This window comes from Mustela lutreola, chromosome 3, assembly GCF_030435805.1.
Source record: "Mustela lutreola isolate mMusLut2 chromosome 3, mMusLut2.pri, whole genome shotgun sequence".
NCBI lineage: Eukaryota > Metazoa > Chordata > Mammalia > Carnivora > Mustelidae > Mustela > Mustela lutreola.
The window spans coordinates 28,681,279-28,698,200 of NC_081292.1; the positions used below are offsets into that span (position 1 = coordinate 28,681,279).

Consider the following 16,922-nt stretch of genomic DNA (forward strand, 5'->3'; position numbering starts at 1 on the left):
AAGATCTTCTTGACCTCCAAGACTCTATAGACATCTCCGCTTCAACGTTCCTTCTAAAATGAATTCTACACAGTTTCTACAATTATCTTGTATTCTTGCAGTATATCCAGGACAGCTTGAGTTAAGTAGTTGGTGGTTTGATAACTATCTAGAGATATTTCTTGTGTTCTTAAATAAGATGGATGGTGAATATCCAGAGTTATTTCTTGTGTTTTTGCCTTCAGAAGGTCAACTTAGAGAAGATGCATTATGGAGGATATACACTGACAATGAGGAGAAACTAAGTTCTTATGGACAATCTTGTTCCATGACAGCCAGTGCTGGGCCATTCTGACGAAATCCATTCCTGACAGGACTTTCCTTTCTCTTCTTCCCATCTTGCAGTCCACTTGAGAATTCCCACTCAGAAACTCCACAGCAGTACCATATCCACCCCCGCTTCTCCCCCTTCCCTCTCCTTTCCCCACCCTCGGGCCTTCCATTTTACCTCATGTGCATATACACACACACACTCCCTATGATCTGAAGGCTTCAGAATAAAAATCTAATAACATTTCCTTCCAAATAAGTGGGAATCCCTGTTTTAAAATCTCATGCAAGGGCATGAGACCGGTTATCTTTAACCCGATAGTCCTGTTTTTCTGTGGCAATTTCCAGGCACTTCCCTTTTTAGCTTCAAAACAATCTTAGAAAGAACTAAGAGGGATTCAATGGGAAGAACGCAGGAATGTCTGATGCAGAGGACCTGGAAGCCTGGATTGTGAGGAGAAGGAAGAGGAAAAAAAACAAATTTCTAGGACCCTGTCCCAAAAGACCATAAACCAAGAAAGTGAAGAAAATGCTAGTACAGACAAAAATTTTGAGGAGAAGCCACAGGGACAAATTTATCTCTGTTGAAGGTCAAAGGAGGCTTACATCACTGCTAGGACCTTGAATGGAGGCAAATAGGGTGGAATCACAAGGTACAAACTACCATCTAGTAAAGTCAAGATTGGGTAAAAGAAAAATTTGTTGCGTTGAGGTTCCATTATGCTATGAATCTTTATTTTTCAAGCAAGAGGGTCTTTCCAAGACTTAGAAAATATAAGAGAGAAGAAATCTTCAAGTCTGAGCCTTATGATCAGACAGAAATAGAAGATAAACCAAAGGAAAATGAGCTGAAACAACAGAATAAAAAATGTTTCATGCATTTCACATTAGCCAAGTAACGTGAGACTGCGTTTCAACTGTACAGAGTTCTCTCACACATATTTAGAAGTCTGTTATACTTTACACTGACTGTATATGATAACCTCTAGGGAGACTATGGTGAGTAAGGGAGCTAGGGAAAGGAGAAGGCAGTCAGGGTAAGGACCACTGGCATGCTACTCTCCAGAAGCACTCTTCTGCGAAGAAGCTCCCTTTAGGGGTAAAAATGAAGACTGATCTAAGAGTAAGCAAATAACATATCCAGAAACTCACCAAGAAGGGCCCTTAGCCAAACTGTGGTGGTGCCCTTTGACCCTCACCTATGGTAAGCGCAAAATGATAAATCGGTTTCAACTTGAGACTTCAGTAAAGCTGCATGTTCTGGATGGAGCTCCATGGGGCTCTGGCAATTCTGAGCAAAGTATCTTCCCGCCAATTTCCTCAAACTACCTTCCCAGAAAAGCAGGTCGAGGGGCTGATGAATTAGTTTTGCATTTGTACTAATAAATCAGAACGGTTTTCTTCGGGTCTTAAGGCTTCCTTCAGCCTCTCCTAAAGTCAGTACAAATTGTATGTATATTGCGCTTGTTATTAAAGATGTCTGGAGTGTTTTTTTGTTTGTTTATTTGTTTTGTTTTGTTTGTTTTTAACCCAGTCGCTATTACCTCTTGAGAGTTAGAAAATGAATAGCCACGTTTATTCCCAGAAGCAGGAAATTCAAGAGACACCTTGTTTAGGAGAGGCGTCCAAGGTCACTGGCGAAGTCGGAAAGAGCCGCGGCTTCAGGAACGTCTCCGTCCCCAGCTTTGAGCAGTGTCTCCTTAGCCTTCCCCAGACGACAGGCTGTGGTCGCGAGAGGAATTCTCCCGGGCGAGACTGTCCTAAAGGGGAGCTCGGGTCCACGCTGCGGCGTTCAGTGGTTTGCGTCTCCACCCGGGGCCAGGACCCTGTTCACTGCGCTGGGCGAGGAGCGCGAGGCGGAGGCCGGCCCCAGGCTCGCCGCTGCTCCCGGATCCCGGCGGGCGCGAGAAGGGGGTTGTGCCCCGGACCCTCCGGCCCGCAGCCCTTCCCTTCAACCCGCGGGCCCCCGGAGCCTCCGAAGGGCGCCGCCCGCCGCCCCGAGTGGCTCGGGAAAGAGCGGCGACACCATCCGCTCGCCTCGGGAGACCCGCACAGAGCCCGCGCGTCGCGAACCCCGGAGGCAGGCCCCCCGCGCTCGGCCCTCACGGCGCCCACGTCGCGGCGCCCCACCTCCCGGCGCCGACCCTTTCGGTCCCCGCCCTTCCCCTCACGACGTCCGCGGCTCCTGCGGCGGCCGAACCGGCTGCTGAGGTCCAGGCACCGCGGTTCCCGAGAGCGCGGGCGGCCCAGGCACCACGTGTCCCGCCCGGGCTGGCGCGGGCGGAGCGGGCCGGGCCCGGCTCCCGGAGCCTGAGCGCGCGCCGGCGGCTCCACCGGGTCGCTTGCGCACCCGACCCCGGGCCAGCCGGGCCCCGGCCTCCCGCGCGCGCGTGGATGCCTCCTCTTGGACGGCGCGATGGACCCCTTCTGGGAGAGAGAAGGTAAGACCGGGCGTCGGCGCGGGTTCCAGTGTCACTGACCGTGAGCGACTAGTCCTCTTGGGTCCGAGGAGAGCGGAGAAGGATACTCCAGACCAGCGTGGGTGAGGTGGGGTTATCTGGGCGCTCGGGGACCCACAGAAGGAGCTCGTGGAAAATGGGGACTCTTAGCAGAGGGATGGAGGTGACAGTGTCCCAGTTTCATTGGTCATTGAGGTGGTTGAGCTAGACTCCTCGTCACAGCAGGCAAGGTTGACCAGGCCATAGGATTTGGATCTCCTCTTTACTAGTCGTACTAGAGTGGAGCTTGGAAGCGGTGCCTTTCAATAAGGAAGATTCAGTGAAGAATTAGTCTTATCCAAAAAGAAAGTCTCGGTAGATCTCTCAAAAGACACGGATGGCCCAAAGTCCCCAGAGGACACTTTTCAAGTTTCTGCTCCCTTGGGGATTTTTCATGCAGATTATTCGAGGTGAGGAGGGAGGACGAATTTTCTTCAGTATGTTGTTGAAGGACTCCTCTGCTGCGCTCAACATGTCCTCATGCAGGAAGACATCAACAGGTTCAAATTAAATGAGTAAATTGTAGAGAAAGAGATCCGTAAGCTTAACATGGTGCATAGGAAGAGATTCCTAAAGCTTTAAATGGAAGGAGTCACTTGGGGAAAACGGCTTTCCAGTTTTTTTTATCCTGTTCTGAAATGTGAAGCAAGGAGTGATCTCTGAGAAAGCAGGAAACTTCACTGCTAGGTTCCTTGCAGGTCCTCTGGCCCTGACCCCAGACCCTAGGCAGCAGAAGCAATGACCTGCTTGTGTCTCAAACTCCCTTCTCAGAAAAGGGCCAAATGTGAACCCCAAGGTTCAGAATCTTCAACTTGAAGTTTCTGCTGCAGCACTGCCTACTCAGATGCATTGCCAGGCACATTTTAAGGATGTTTGCTTCCTCTTCCCTAAAGGATGTTCTTGGGAGCAAAGAGAGTCAAGTAATCCCAATGCCAGGTTTTCTCCACCTGTACATTTGGAAGAATGGTAGCCCGTCCCCTTGAGAGATGGGTCCAAGTCAGATCATGTTTTTATTTGCTTCAGATTTTAGAGGAGCAGTATCTTTTCATAATGCAGCTTTTGGTTAGTTGTTTGGTAGTGACACTATTTTAGTGCAGAATACATTTAAATATATTCAATCTTTGTTGATCTCCACATATTTAAATCATGATTTCTTAACTTTGTTGGCATTTAATAATCTTTAAAATAATATCATGATTGAGAACAGTAATCACAAGTGTTCTTAAATGCTGGTCCTCTAAAAAAAATCAGAGTCCAAATCTTCATTTTTGTAGATGAGCTACTGAGTCTATAGAGAGTAAGTGAGTTGTCTAAGGACATAAACTAACCAGTAGCAAACTTAGAATCAGCCACCTCCTAACACCCAGTCCTGTGGTTTCCCTATATTTTACTAAAAATATGTAAGAGATAATCATAAATAAGTAATTTTACAGACTAGTGATTGACAGGTCTTAGAGATGGGGTGAAGAGGTCTGTGATTACAAAGAGGTGTATGAAGGAGATCCTTGGGATAATGGAATAGCTGTGTATCTTGATATGAATAGTGTAGTTATATGAATCTGCAAATGTGATAAAATATCAGCTGTGTACACACATTGGACTAACATCAGCCTCCTAGATTTCATTTTATACTGTGGTTATGTAAAATACAGTCACTGGGGGAAACTGGGTGAAGGATATATGGACTTCTATACTGTCTAAGCAACTTCCTGTGAATCTGCAATTATCTCAAAATAAAAAGTCTTTTTAAAAAACAATTTTGTAAGTACTTCAAAACTCAATCTTGACTATTTTGCTGATTCTGAGTTGTACACAAAATACCCTTTTTTTCTGTATGTGCTATTTTATGTATGTGATACAAACTAATGCTTGCATATTTGCTCATTTGATATTTTTTAAAGATTTAGTTTATTCATTTGACACACAGAGAGAGAGAGAGAGAGAGATCACAAGTAGGCAGAGCAGCAGGAAGTGGGGTGGGGCGGGGAGCAGGCTCCCCACTAAGCAGAGAGCCCAATGTGGAGCTTGATCCCAGGACCCTGAGATCATGACCTGAGCCGAAGGCAGAGGCTTAACCCACTGAGCCACTCAGGCGCCCCTGTTCATTTGATATTTAAAAAAAAACATGTACACTCCTAATGTATATCTGTCTGCTCATGCTAGGATATCCGTATATCCTGGAAATGCTAAATAGCATCTTAGCAAGAGATGCAATTTAACATAATTTATTTAAAATTTCAGAAAATAGGCAGAAAGTGTCTCCTTTAAGAAGTTATTGTGCTAAAATAACAGGTGTTTTTCCTTCTTTTTTTCCTAGAAAAAAAGAAATACTGTGGTCTTGGCTCTACAGTTGGTCTTTCCTTTTCTTAGCAGAATGTTTTCCGTGCTTCAGGCGATTAAATGGTTAGATATCACCAAGTGGAAGTGGTGGGAAAACATAGGCTTCCTTTAGAAAGAAACTGATAGTCATAATGATTTTTTTTCTTTATGAGAATTCAGGAATGTAAATTAATTAAAATATCTGAAAAGTTTTTTGTGGATTTTTAAGAGCTACCTTATCAGTTCCAAGATGAGGTTTTCTTTATGGGGTTGGCCGCCAATGGCAGAAGCCCTAGAACACATTCCAAAGGAAGTGGAAAAGTAAAGCTTTGGTGGTCTTGTAGCCCCAGATCCTTGTAGATCATGCAAAAGGAAAGGAAGATTCTTGTTTACACACTTCTGACCAAAGAAATATTATTCTCTGGGGTGCCTGGGTGGCTCACTTGGTTGAGTGACCGATTCTTGATTTCAGCTCAGGTCATGATCTCTGGTCGTGAGATCGAACCCTGCATAGGTCTCAGAGGGGAGTCTGCTTGAGATTCTCTCTCTGCCTTCCCTTTGCCCCTCCCCCCTTGCAAGCTTGCTCATGCTCTCTCTCTCAAATAAATAAATAAATCATAAAAAAAAGAAAGAAAGAAATACCATTCTCCATGGGAGGAGGATCTATTTCAGAACCTCAGTTATTCTAGTACACTTCAAAATTTCTACCATTTCTAAATACAAATTGTACTACTATTAACTTAATTTACCAAAATTTATATTGAGACACTTTTTTTTTTTAACTTAGCCTTCATCTAGGGAATAATATCCATGAAATACCAGGTTTTATGTGTTAGTTATATTTCTTCCAGTATGTACAATTAAATGTATAAATTTAAAAGAGACCTATCCATAAACCACTTAAAGTGTACTACCAGTGGTACACTCAGGACACAGGCACACTATACAATAGCAAAACTTTACGAGGCCCCCCAGGGAGTGGTGAGGGAAGCAAGCCTAGCTCCACAGAGCAGCTCGTGAGCAATGGTATGATGGAGAGAGAACTAGGTTGCTTCTACATCCTAGGAGCCATTTCAAAAATGTCCTATTATCCCTTCTAGAAAAAAAAATTTTTTTTCATTAAACTTTTTAAATTATATACTATTCCTAAAAGTACTCTCATTCTTTATTGGAGTGAAACATCTCAGCAAGTATATTTAGCTCTGTAGAAACTAGAAGCAATATTTGCTTTTACTTTCTACAATTTATAGTAATGACTGTGCAAGTTGTCTCTTGGGCTTAATCACCAAGTAATATGAACATGGGCTTTTTCAGTCTCTCTTCTCAGAGTAGGTTAATTTCATTTACTTGAACTATAAGGCATTTGGTTTGGTATAGAACCCTTTGAAAAACATCATGGATAAGAAAATATTTACATTCTTCAAGTGAATTTTAAAAACTATATGACAAAAGAAGGGTAGATAGTATGGAAGGACCAAACCAGCATTCCTAAAAATGTTTTCAAGGAACTTTAACTCCTTGGGCTTCTACTGGTTCCAAAATGAACTTTTACAACCATCAAACTTAAGTGAGAATATCCACTCATCACAGAAGAAGACAGGAGTACTTGACTGGCTGAGTAGGGGGAACAGGTAGCTCTTGATTTCCGGGTTGTGGTTGAAGCCCCATGTTGAATGTAGAGATTACTTAAAACTAAAATCTTAAAAAAAAAAAAAAAAGAAAGAAAAGCAGAACATTTACTGTAACAACATGTGGCTTACAAAGGCATTCTTCAGGGCTATGATTCTTTTTTATTTAAATAATCTTCTTGCAAATATTAAAAGGATTGGTTGCCTTGTTTTTAACTTTGTTTCTCAAGAAATACTAGCATGCCTCATGGACAGTTGGAAAATATCTTCCTAGACCTTACCTACCGCAAAATCCATATTTGAACGTTCAGTCTTTGACTATGACTGAATAGATAAAAGGAGAAATTAACTAAGTCACAATCTAAATCCACCAATTATTTCTGACCCTTTGTTTCAAGAAAAGCTAAGTTATTTACACAGTCAGATCAGATTATTTTCAATACATGGTAATTAAAGAAAAAAAATCTTTTCTTGGGGTGTCTGGCTGGTTCAGTAGGTAGAGCACATGACTCTTGATCTCAGGGATGTAGGTTCAAGCCCCATGTTGGGTGTAGAGATTACTTAAAAATAAAATCTTTAAAAATATTTTTTCTTTATCCTATTATCAATATAAATAGAAAAGCAAGAAGTTAGATTGGGACAGAATCATGTATAGGTCTATCACTAAGCCACCTCATTTTAGAATTACAGTCTGCCACAGCATGAAGAGAAAACGAAGATAAGATGTTTTTCTTAAGGAGGATGATACTGTTGTAGGAACAGTCACTGCCAGGTGACAGATGATTTCATCCTCTTCATTCTTCATCCTCTAAATTATTTAAGAGTTTGAAAACCAATCAAAGATAATGTAGGATGTTTGGGCTGCTGAGTCAGCAAAGTATTCAACATGTTGGTGCATGAGGAATACAACTATGTATAATACATATTGTTGACTCTGTATTCCATCTGGTTTATCATTTTGCTTCAGCAAAGTGGCAATTGTGTAATGAATAGTTTAGAAAGAAAATGTAAGTGAATGAATAAATACATTAGGTTAAAAACACCTATTTGTCACAGTGTAATGTGCTGTTCACCCTAAAGTAATTTCGTGTTCTATGCTGAGTGCATAGGAAAATTCCAATATAAAGTTAGCCCACCAAGAGCACATTTATAGAGTGCTTATATAATTTAATGTCCATACTGGGGAAAATAGAGAATGCAAACTCCATAAAACAGAGATTTTTTTTTTTTCCTGTTGTATTCCCAGGGCCTAGAGGGTTGTTTGGCAATAATAGGTTTTTAATAAATATTTTCAAACAAATAAGTGAGTAAAAGAATATATGTATATATCACATAAGCATATTAAAATTTATGAAAAAATATTAGCATTAAATTCAAAATTCAGCCATAGCTTATTTTGTGAATTGCTAAATTGTGGTTAAGGTGAATTCTTCTAGTATAAGGGCAGTCCATTTCATCATTGGGAAGATCTAATTATCCTTATATTGAGATCAAATTTGAACTCAACTAACTGGAATGTCTTTATTGTCACCCAACCAGAAATTATTAATAATGATATCATGTGAAGCCTTGCCAAATTCCTCACTGACGTCCATATGTTTTGCCACGTGTCCCAAGTTGGCAGCCTATGGGCCAGATTCAGTCTGCAGGTATTTTTTGTTTGTCTTAAAAGCCAGGGGTGTATTCACTAGTAAAAGTTTGCAGTTTGAATTTTTTTTTAATCAAGAGGATTTGCAAAGAAATCCCATATTTCTGATTTCCCTAGAAAATAAATAATAAAGTTAGAGCTGAGTAGTGGTAGCTGAGCACAATCTCTTTTCTTCACAGCGCCCATTACCATTCTACCTGATAGCACACTGGGTCATTTAGCTTGTTTATTTTAATTACTTAAACTAAGAAAGCCTCTAAATTTGTGACTTCTGTCCTAACTATTTCTCAGGTTTACTAGTCTTAATCCCATCAGAAAAAAAAAAAAAAAAAAAGAAGAAGAAGAAGAAGAAGAGGAAGAAGAAGAAACTAGGTTTGCCCCAGCTTCGAGCCCAAGTTGATTTCTAAGTAATGCATTTGCTATCCGAAGAGCTCGCAGACCATCTTTTTATTAATTTGTGCCAGAATGTTGCCTGATGTCTCACTTAGTCTCACCAATGTTTTAGAGACTCTTTAATTTTTGAAACTCAGAATTATATGCTTTTTTTCTAGATTTGTACCCTTTGGGCATCTCCAAGATTCTTGAAAGACATTAACAGTATTATCATAATCCTATTTGTAAAAAGTGAGATTATAAAGCCTGGGACATAATTTGTCTGTCAAACGAATTAAATATCTTCAGAGAAACTAGTAACATCACTTATCCTGAGATTTACTCTCTTTTGCCAAGTTTTATTCTATCCTTTTTAGTTTGGAGATCATTTTGCATGATAGAGAAGTAAAAGAGTAGCTACAAAGTTCACATCTTCTCTTAATCACCCATTAATAATAAATGAACTGCAACAAGTAGTGATTTTATGCTTTTTTTCCTCCAAACATAATTGCAATGAATATTGTTTTCATTCTTAATATTTTTGAAGGTCAGATTTCAAAATTAAATTTTGGTCTTTCTGTTACTATGAACCATAGTTTTGCTGCATCAAAGGTTCCTGGGATCAGAACTGTGCGTTTTTCATTTTTTTGCATTAATAATACTACTTATTATTATAATATTTAACTCAGATTTTAAATTGATTGAACATCACTCTTTTGTGTGATACATGGTGATAATGTGAAGGAGAGATTACAAAATAAATATTTTAAAAATATTTAAAAATACATATAAAAATGCCCTAAAAAGCCCTCTAAGTTGAATTTGTAAGATGAATACAGAAGGGAAAGAAAGTGAAGAGTTATCTATTTGTCTAAAACTATGGAATAAAATATTAACTTAATCTCAGAAGTGCACATATTTTCTTCTTCCCTGGAGAAAACTGTAAACCTTTGGTGACCCAACCAAAGACAGTTACCTGAGTTTAAAACCATAAAAATTCATTTAAGTTCAACTTACTAATAGTGAGCATTACTTTCCCAAGGGTATAGCTGACATCTTTTGTAGTACAAATGAAGAATGAGGTAGAAGGTAATATTAACGTGTCCTCTCCTTTCTTCCTTGGTTTAACCTGTGCCCAGGGAAACTCAATTCATAATTTCTTCAATTTCACACCATTAATACGCATTAAGTTAACTCTAAAAGGTAAAGTATAATAGTGTGAATGAGTTGGAGCCATTAAACCTAATGACACTTAAATGCATTCATCATAGTGATGCATGTCTTTAGAAGGGCCATTATGTTTTTCCGTAAGATAGAAGGGGTTTGAAAGTATAAACTTTATATTATCTAGCTTAACATTATTTTGTATTCATTTGATTCTTAAAATATTTTAAAATGGAAGATGGCTACTATAAAGTTATTTCATATATTTTAACCTAAGGGCAACGTTTCCTGTGGGTCCCAAGAATAAGGCAGAGAACTTTGGGTCCTTTGTCCATGGTGCTGAAACCAGCTTTTCCCTCAGTGGCCCCACTATGGGGTCAGATAGAGCCAGGCAAAAGGATTGATGTTTGTCCCAATTCATGACTTATAAGAATTCAAACAAGGGTTAGAAATTAGTGTATTTTTCAGCTTTATAATCAGCATAATAAGAAAAATTGTACCATAGGTTTGCGTATTTGAATAATGTGCAACAGTGAGGCTGAAATAGCAAACATTTATTTTTAACTCATTTGAAGTACAGCTTGGGAATTTTCACAATTTTGCTCCTACACACTGTTATTTATTAAGATATACCAACATCAGTAATATTTAACAGTTATCAATTTCTATTTGTTTTCTCAACACTTTTCATTTTAGCTTTTCTTAGGCCCATAATAATGCTTTCTCTTTGATTTGCTTCATATTCCTCCAGTACAATGAAAAACAGCATTAAAAATTATTTGAAATTAAACTTCTTACTTTAAATATACCATGTTAACACATGAATAAGTTATTTTGTTAGGTTTATTTCCTCTTCATGGCTTTAACTTTCTCATAGCATTTTTTATCCCATTATGCAATGTCTTGATCTATATTTCACTGCCCTGAGGATTTTTTTTTTTCTTTTTATACTACCTGCTTTTATCTGCCAAAGAAAATTTTGCACACCAAGGAGAAGAAAGAGGTTAAAAAAAAAATCGAAGGCACATCTTTTCCTACCTTAGTGGATATTTACAAAAAGTGAAAAATTTCTTTTCTCAATGCCCCCAGTATATCTTCAAGGAGATGAAGTACTATTTATGTTACCACAGATTTCCAACTGTTCAGATTTGCTAGTACACAAGAGAGGTTCCATCTCTGGACTTATTTTTTTTTTCCTTCTCAAGATATTTAAACTGGAATCTTTGTCAGACGGCATTGGTGTTCCCTGAACAAGCAGGAATATAAAGTACAGCTTTAGCGTTAGCATTCTACTTAGAGCAAAGGGAGGTGACCAGAAGCACCACCTGCCAATCTCTGGTTTACCTTTAGGGGTAGCCACAGCCATTTTAACTCTGAGGTTCATTTAAACAAGTCTCTAACCATTGGCTTCATACCTGAAGCCTATATTTGCCTGAGCCAGTGGTTTTTTTGTTTGTTTGTTTTGGTTTTTTAAGTACTTCCCCTTCTCAATAGGTAAGTTTGCTTCTGATGATGAGAGAGGACTCTTTATTTTGTGAAGGGGTTATATTTTTATCAGGGATTTGTTGTAAAAATTAAGGAAGATGTGGTTAACTAAACCGCATTTTATAAAATGTTACTGATTTTTTTTTTCCAGAAAAGCCTAGTTTTGGAGGTGGAAGGCATCTGGAGGAAATTTGAGTTTCCAGATGAGCATTTAAACAGCAAAGACTTTATATTGCTTGATTTATAATTACTGCAAAAAAAATACAAATCAATTTGTCATTTTGGTAGAGGGAAGCACTCCTTTTATCAAACCATATAAAGCCATACTTCTGTGTTATAAACTGTGAGTATCTCTGATCTGGTTGACAAGGAAAGAAGTGCTAACTACAGTGGCATTTGGCCATTCCCACACTTGCCAACTAGATAGCTGTTGAGTGAGTAATTGAGTTTCAGTGAGTTTCTATCCAGAGTTTATTCCAGACTCGATAATTTTATACTGCAGACTTTGCTTTAGAACATAACTGAAAAATAATGCTCTTGTTCTAGAAGTGTTTTAATTAAATTAATTTGAGTGGGATTTGTTAGCTGCTTAGAGATTGTTCAAATCGAATGCTTCTAGTAGCCTATGAGAGTTTAGGCCTGCTCTCCTGGGTGGGAACTGTCACAGATTAGGACTGAAATGTCCCATCAGCCATTAAGTAGAAGTGCTGTATTATTTGTTGCTAAACTATCTAGTATGTAGATTTTCAAAATAACAGCCATGACTTTAATAGTCTAGTTTACAACTTGATGGAGACTCTTTCAGGTGAGTCTAAATGTAGCTGCTTTCTTAGGGGGTCCAGTCCATGTTGGATGCCAGTTAAGCCCCCACCTCAACAAAGCGGAAAAGGGTTGCTGCCTGCTGCTCTATGGCAGCTTTCTCTCCATTAAGGTGTATACTGTTTTTGCAGAAGTTCCGAAAGCTATCCCAAAGTGATGGTGGTTATTGTTACTATCTGAGGGATCTCATTGCTAACTAATAACAGAGAGCTGTCCTTAATCCCCCACACTCACCTGGTGTCCCCAAACTCATCTTATTTGAGGTCACATGAAGGAAAGAGCAAAGCAATTGTGAAAGAACAGTGCCCTTGTTGTGGATGGAAACTAAGAGCAAGGTTTTCTAACCTCAGCTTCACATTACAATCACATGATGGGTCCTGGGCATCAATATTTTTTTAGTTTCCCAAGTAATTCTTAGATTTAGTCAAGGTTGAGAACCACTGCCTAAGGAAGAACCATTTCCCTGCATAATTGTTAAAAGGCCTTTGCCACTGCTCTCTTCTCTACTTCAGACAACAATATCAGATAGGAGAGTGGTTTATTTACTTGTAGGAAAAGTAGGGAGGTATCAAGGTTAATCCAGCAATCTTGAGTTGTACGGAATGATGAAATGAAATTCATAAGGGTGCAAACATATTTTGCTTTAGGGGTGCCTGGGTGACTGAGTTAGCTAAGTGTCTGCCTTCAGTCAGGTCATGGTCTTAGGGTCCTGAGATTAAGCCCTGTGGCAGGCTCCCTCTCCCTCTGTCCCTCCCCCGCCCACTTACGCTTTTTGTCTCTCCCTTTTGCTCTCACTCTATCTCAAACAAATAAATAAAATTTTAAAAATACATATTTAGCATTAAGATGTAAAGCCAGATGTTTTATCTAAATGCTGATGTATATGGAGTCATGTATGGAAAAGTAAAATGTAAAAGGGTGTTCCATTTTACTTTTCTATATCTCAACATATTTATAACTAAATATAAAAAGTAGTGTGTTTGAGTTATTCAGCAGTGCTTATCACACTTCTCGTGTCCCTGAGACATGTCTCATCCTGAAGTTTGGGCAACACTCAAAACAGTTTCCTCAACTAGAAAAAGTGGCTAGATTACTACTTTACTTAGAGGATTACTGGCACAATGCATGTCCAGATGTCTAGCATGATGTCTGATGCACAGTGGAGGCTGGACCTAAGTTAGTTTTCCCCTTCCTTCTTCAGCCAATTAATTTTAACATTAAAACAGTCCATGTTAACCTTCAGGCAATGGGTATGAACAAGCTATTATGTCCCATTATATTATGTTTATTCCTCTTTTGTTTTTTTAAATGGATTAATTCAGAGCTTTGCCTGGAATATGATGTGTATGTCTTTGTAATTCATTTCAAAATATTTAAGGAATTCAAAGTAACTAAGAAATCATGCATAATATGCAAGGTTTATTAATTTGCTTAAATGTTAAGAGAAATGACTAAAAAAATCCTTATTTTTAAATACTGCAGAAATCATTTAAAATTGAGTTGTCTCATATTGTTAATGGTAAACTTGTCAGGGATTAATTTCTATATATTATTTTTACTTTTTTTTTTTTAAGGAATTTATTTATTCACCTGACAGACAGAGATCACAAGTAGGCAGAGAGGCAAGCAAAGGGGGGGGGGGGACAGGCTCCCCGCTGAGCAGAGAGCCGGATGTGAGGCTCGATCCCAGGACCCTGAGACCATGATCTGAACTGAAGGCAGAGGCTTAACCCACTGCGCCACCCAGGTGCCCCATATATATTATTTTTAAAGCGTCTTCAATTCTTTTAGTTTTGTGAATGTTGTCATTTATTGACAGTTCTTTCAGAAGCTTCCAACTCAAATCTGAACGCATACTAATGCATACCACTTGCCTCTTTCTAACCAAATACATATTTTTGCTTTTTTCTTTATCTCCCTTAACAGAGAGAGAGAGAAAAAAAGAGAGAGACTTTTCTACAATGTATGCTCTAGGATCTTAGCCAGTTTACATGTTGATAACTGACTCCTGCCAAAGCAATCCACTGTATGCCAAAATGACACATTCTTAATTATACAAAAAATCCCATTCCCTGTTGGGTGCCATGTCCAACCTCAATTTATTAAGAAAATATTTAAGTCATTTTTAATCTGACAACCTTTGGACATCAAGCTATAAATCTCAATACACAAATTACTTATGCTTTATCTATTTCAGTTGAATTCTTGCTAATTTATAGTTTGTGTGTGAAGACCCTGATGCTGGGCCATGAACTTGGAGTTAGACAATTCCTGCTGATACTAAGACCCACATTCTGAGTTGCTCAACCACAGTTTATTAAATGTACAGCAACCTTAAAATTACTTGTGTTTGTTGTGTTCTTTCTAATAACGATAATCAACTACATGATAATTTATTAATGTCAGCAAATGTTTTTCTGAGAAAGTAACTTAGAATCTATATCAAGTATATGCAGAATTGAGGTGTAGTAAAAAATGAATAAAATTCACTAATGAAAAAATGAATAAAATTCATTCTTATTTATTTGTTTTCTTTTTTATATTTCATTTATTGCTGAGATTAGGTAGATCGTTCAGAGAAAATATAATCTAATACTAAGGAAAAAGATTTTCATACCTATGCTTACATTACATAGTATATTTTAGCACCCTCTTTATTCGTTCATTTTGACTTTATAAATGAGTTTTTCAAAAGGTTTACACTAATAACTCCTTTTTAAATCAAGGGGAGGAGGAACATTCTATACTCACTTTTATAATAAAATATTTATAAAGTACCCACAGCATCTTCAATGCATATTAATTAACTCTTAGGCCTAATCAAGAAGAATGAGTCCAATTTATATAAGGAAAATAAGTAAGTGACATGAGTCCTTCCAAAATAAATGAGATTGTTTTGTTTTCATATTTCAGAAAATAATATTTCTGAAACACGTGGAACAAAACCAGTTTAAAACTTTTCAAATGTTGGTATTACTCTAAGTATTTTAGGGCAAAGTGCTCTTGGCCTAATTGATGTGGCCAAAAATTAAATTCCAGTGGAACTGGAACGCACTAGATATTACTTTAAGAAATTTCTAGGAAGGTCATCTGCTTCTTCTTGAGCTTCCTCCCAGCCTCCACTGAAAGACACCCTTGAGGTTTAGGCTGAGTGTACTTCTCAGAGGACACATCAGAGAGAATTCTCCATGTGTGTATATTCCTTCTATCTCTAATGCTATGAATAATGAATAAGAAGCTTATGAAATATGCAATCACATAACCTTCCTCTCTTAAAAAAAAAAAAAAAATACTATGCCGTACCCATAATGAGAAAACCCAAGAAACCTGAGATAAAATTTGTCGTGAACTTATATGACTTCACCATAAAGAATGGTTTTCTGCATATAAATTTGAATCCTCTCTATCAAAAAGAATTATTATGGGGGAAAAAAAACCAACATTACATATTTGAAGTCAGGAATTTCACACCTAATTACTATACTGTGAATCAAAAAAAGCAAGTAGCTCCATCTAGAAGATTTATAATTTGAGAGGTGTTCTCTCAGTCGGTCCTTTAAAAAGAACCTGTAGATGCTTTTATCCATTAGAATACAAAGAGGAGCAATTCTGTATTGAGATTCCCTTTGATATCTACATAAACTAAACCAATCTCTCTCTTTCTCTGTGTCTCTCCCCACATCTCTCTCCCTGTCTTTCCTTTCATTAGAGAAAAATAGAATCAAAGAAAATTACGTTATATCCAGAATGATATTATATATGAGAAAGGGAGGGAAGGAAAGCAGAAGGGAGAAGAAAAGAAAGGAAGGAATCGGGGTTGTTTGGTAAAAACTGATATCCTGACAGAGATACGGCAAAAGTTTTTTAATTTAAAATATTATTTGAAGGTATATTTAGGAGCACCTGGGTGGCTCAGTCAGTTAAGCACTGGACTCTTGATTTTGGATTAGGTCATGATCTCAGGTCCTGGATTCCAGCCCCAAGTCAGGGCCCCCACTCAGAAGGGGGAGCCTGCTTGTCGCCCTCTTCCTCTGCACCCTCACTCTCTTTCTCAAAAAGATATATTTAAACACTGATGATAGAAGTGAACTACCATTTATATACTCATTCAGTAGTACTCACAAGATAAAAAGATAATTGCACAATAGGCTCTTTTAAAACAGTATTATAGGAAAAACATCATAAGGATCAAGAGGCATTTAGAAATTAAATGAGCCAGGGTACATGAAAATGATTAAGATATATAAGATTAAGATATATAAGATACTATGTTTAAAGTTGTATTTTTCTGGGATTTTCTTTTTGTAAATACAAAAAAGTCTGAATTTTAAAATTTCCTTAAAAATGTTACCTTTTTCATGTTCAGTTTTGATGTTTTTATTGGTATACTGTCTCTCTCTCTCTCTCTCTATATATATATATATATATATATGTATAGATATGTAATAGACAATAACAGAATCTAATTTGTATATCATGGAATTTAATGTATTTATTAGAGTTCTGTTCAAAATCCTATTATCACTAATCTTTCCTTCATTTGGCTTAAGCCAATTAATCCTCTACATTTATACTGAAAATAAAGGTACCTGTGATGAATAGTCCATCATTAATAAGGGCTTGAACAGCGTAAGCATGCATGAATTTCCAACTAGGATCCAGGCTCAGTCAGTAGTACTT

General features: G+C 38.0%; 1 protein-coding gene and 1 long non-coding RNA gene across 3 annotated transcripts in view; one reads left to right on the forward strand and one right to left on the reverse strand.

The window, feature by feature from the left end:
- Positions 1-2,629, reverse strand: part of LOC131826487 (uncharacterized) — an 83,498-nt gene extending 80,869 nt beyond the window's left edge. Inside the window, exon 1 of the long non-coding RNA XR_009351619.1 lies at positions 1,462-2,629. This is a non-coding gene — a long non-coding RNA (uncharacterized LOC131826487). The remainder of the gene's footprint in view (positions 1-1,461) is intronic.
- A 102-nt stretch (positions 2,630-2,731) lies between these two features.
- The window catches only part of SYBU (syntabulin), a 114,512-nt gene continuing 100,321 nt past the window's right edge, over positions 2,732-16,922 (forward strand). For both annotated transcript variants that reach the window (XM_059165757.1, XM_059165759.1), the window contains exon 1: positions 2,732-2,750. The gene's annotated coding sequence lies outside the window, so the exon portion shown is untranslated. The remainder of the gene's footprint in view (positions 2,751-16,922) is intronic.